The sequence below is a fragment of the Garra rufa genome, chromosome 11 (assembly GCF_049309525.1).
Source record: "Garra rufa chromosome 11, GarRuf1.0, whole genome shotgun sequence".
Taxonomy (NCBI): domain Eukaryota; kingdom Metazoa; phylum Chordata; class Actinopteri; order Cypriniformes; family Cyprinidae; genus Garra; species Garra rufa.
Genome location: NC_133371.1, coordinates 36,892,171 through 36,895,639, shown reverse-complemented (window position 1 = coordinate 36,895,639; position 3,469 = coordinate 36,892,171).

The following is a 3,469-nucleotide window of genomic DNA, read 5'->3' as shown; positions in this document are numbered from 1 at the left end:
AATAGACACTTTGAATAGCTGCACTGCACTGCTTTTATTGATTTCTTTCTAAAGCCCATTGTGTCCGAATCAATTTGCACAAATTCTTCTAGGTGAAAATATCAAAGTACAGTTCAATACATTTAGATGATCAAAAGATAACTAAATATGTGCTGAAAGTTAAGATTTGTATAAACACTGCATTTAACTAACCTTAATTATTTTTCTAATGATAGACTTGCCTGTATCTGAAAGAAGAAATGTCCTTCAAAGGCCTTTTATCTGTGAGAGGCTACATCAAAGGTATTGTAAATCATAATGAAATGAAAAAATATTTTTGAAAAAGTTTTTATACATGCTGGTCAATGATGGGGAAATAATTCAGATTTTTAATGTTTTAAAATGATCTCTCATCAAGGCTTCATTTATTTGATCATAAATACGTTAAGAACAGTAATACTGTGAAGTATTATTACAAATTAAAATAACTGTTTCCTGTTTTATTATATTTTAAAATGTAATTTATTCCTGTGATGGAAAAGCTGAATTTTTCTGAAGCCATTACTCTAGTCTTCATTGTCACAGTGAAGTCTGTTTTTCAATTTTAATGCATTCTTAAAATGTTATTCAATTGAATGCATTCTTGAAATGAATGTTATTTTTGAACATATGAGTATATCACAGTTTCCACAAAAATAGTAAGCAACAAAGACAGTTTTTAATGCTTCTAGAGCACCAAATCATCATATTAGAAAGATTTTTGAAGGACCAAACACTGAAGACTGAAATAATGGCTGCTGAAAATTCAGCTTTGCCATCCCGGGAGTAAATTATTATTAAAAAATAATTATTTTAAAATATATTCAAATTGAAAGCAGTTATTTTAAATTCTAATAATATTTCACAATATTACTGTTTTTACTGTGGTTATGTGAATCATTACAAACATTTGAGTGTAAATTTATTTACTGTCTATTTGTAAAACAAAAATATAAAGCAACAAAAACTGTTTTTAATGTTTCTAGAGCACCAAATCATCATATTAGAAAGATTTTTGAAGTAATAAACACTGAAGACTGAAATAATAATAATAATAATAATAATAATAATAATAATAATAATAATAATGGTTGCTGGAAAGTCAGCTTTGCCCTCACAGGAATAAATTGTATTTTAAAATATATTCAAATTGAAAGCAGTTATTTTAAATTGTAATAATATTTCACAATATTACTGTTTTACTGTATGTATGCGAGTAATTACAAACATTTGAGTGTATATTTATTTACTTTCCTTTTGTAAAATTAAAATATTAAGCAACAAAAACAGTTTATAATGTTTCTTGAGCACCAAATAATCATATTAGAAAGATTTTTGAAGTATTAAACACTGAACACTGAAATAAAGGCTGCTGAAAAGTCAGCTTTGCCATCACAGGAATAAATTATATTTTAAAATATATTCAAATTGAAAGCAGTTATTTGAAATTCTAATAATATTTCACAATATTACTGTTTTAACTGTAGTTATGTGAATAATTACAATCTCTTGAGGCTATATTTATTTATTTTCCATTTGTAAAACAAAAATATTAAGCAACAAAAATGTTTTTTAATGTTTCTAGAGCACCAAATCATCATATTAGAAAGATTTTTGAAGTATCAAACATTGAAAACTGAAATAATGGCGGCTAATTTAAAAAAAAAAATATATTCAAATTAAAAAGTTATTTTAAATTCTAATAATATTTCACAATATTACTGTATGTTTGAGTGCATATTTATTTATTTATTTTCTGTTTGTAAAACATTAGTTAACTCTTCAAAGTGGTTCATGCTCAATCCTGACTCTACCCACCACTTATTCCTGCCCCCTTCGATCCTGTTCGCTTCCCTTTCCTCCAAGAAAGAAACTCTCTCTGTAGCTGTCTTTTGCTGTCTACGGCCTTACTTATCTAGCAGAGCTGTCTCATCAGACTTTAAAATAGGCTGCATAGACCAAGTACTCAAGAAACCTAACTTGGACTGCTCAGATGTCAGAAACTACCAGCTGGTTTTTACCTTGTTCTTCTTTTGCAAGTTTTTTCTCATGCCATATTCAGAAAAAAATCAGTCTCTTTACTATTAATAATCGAATTGACAGGTATCAATCAGACCTAAAATTTGGTATGACATATCTGGGTCAGTGCTTTTTTGGTCGGGTGCTGCCTTTTTTTACCAGGTTACCAAGTAAGTTTTGGATCATCTTTTCTGCTCATCAAGGCTGCATTTATTTGATTAAAAAAAAAAAAAAAACTGAAAAAAACCCAAACTGTAATATTGTGAAATATTGCAATTTAAAATAGTGGTTTTCTATATTAACAAACTTTTAGAAAAGATTTATTTTGATTATTTTGATTAAATACTGTTCTTTGTTATGTTTTATTCATCAAAGCATACTAAGTATTACAGGTTTCAAAAAATAGTAGGCAGCTGTTTTCAACAAAGATAATAAATCAGCATATTAGAATGATTTCTGAAGGCTCATGTGACACTGAAGAAAATTCTGTTTTGCATCACAGGAATAAATTCTATTTTAAAGTATATTAAAATAGAAAATTGTTATTTTAAATCACAGTATTTTATAATATTACTTGATCAAATAAACAGAACTTTGATAAGCATAAAAAACTTCTTTAAAGAACATTAAAAATCATTACAGTTATCTTTTAATGTTTCAGAAAATATTTTCTTTTATTTTTAGTTTTCATTAAAGATAGTAACACTAAATTGTACATTTTGTCACATGATATCCAGAAAGAGTTGAGATGCTTGATATATAATTATGTAGTTGAGCATACTGTTATTACTTTTTTTTGCCATTGCTATTAATCTGTAACATAGGGGCTAATTATGAAAAAGAGTGTATGTAGAAATCATAAATGCTTATATTAAATAATTGTGATGATTGCTGTTAAATCTGGGTTATCAGAGGACAACACAGAGATATAAACACAAGCATGTGCTATAAACCGCTCAGTATTGTAACTGAATTACATGTGCAGCACTGCAAGAAACAATTGGAGAGCTGAGGTGTGCCTTAGTGGTATTGATTGGTTTTATCTAGACATGTAGGTGGGTCTGAATGCCGTCTTACAGAACTCGGGTCCTCATCTATTAATCATGAATACATGGTGGAACATCAAGCTTAAGTTGTCTCATTAAGTACGTCTCTTGAGGGGCTATACATTGGGTTCAATCATATCTTTCTTCATCAGCGACTTTTGCTTCATAAGCAGAGTTGCTAATGAATCAAGGGATTTACCATGATGTGTGTGATCAGATGTAAAGTGTTCATATACCCAATCACAGACACACACAACAGTTATGTTTTCTAACTGTGAAGTTTGCTGATGAAATGGCTTTAATTCTCTAGAAAGCAAGAAGGGCTTTAACAAAAAAAAAATGGATATATATATATATATATATATTATATATATATATATATATAT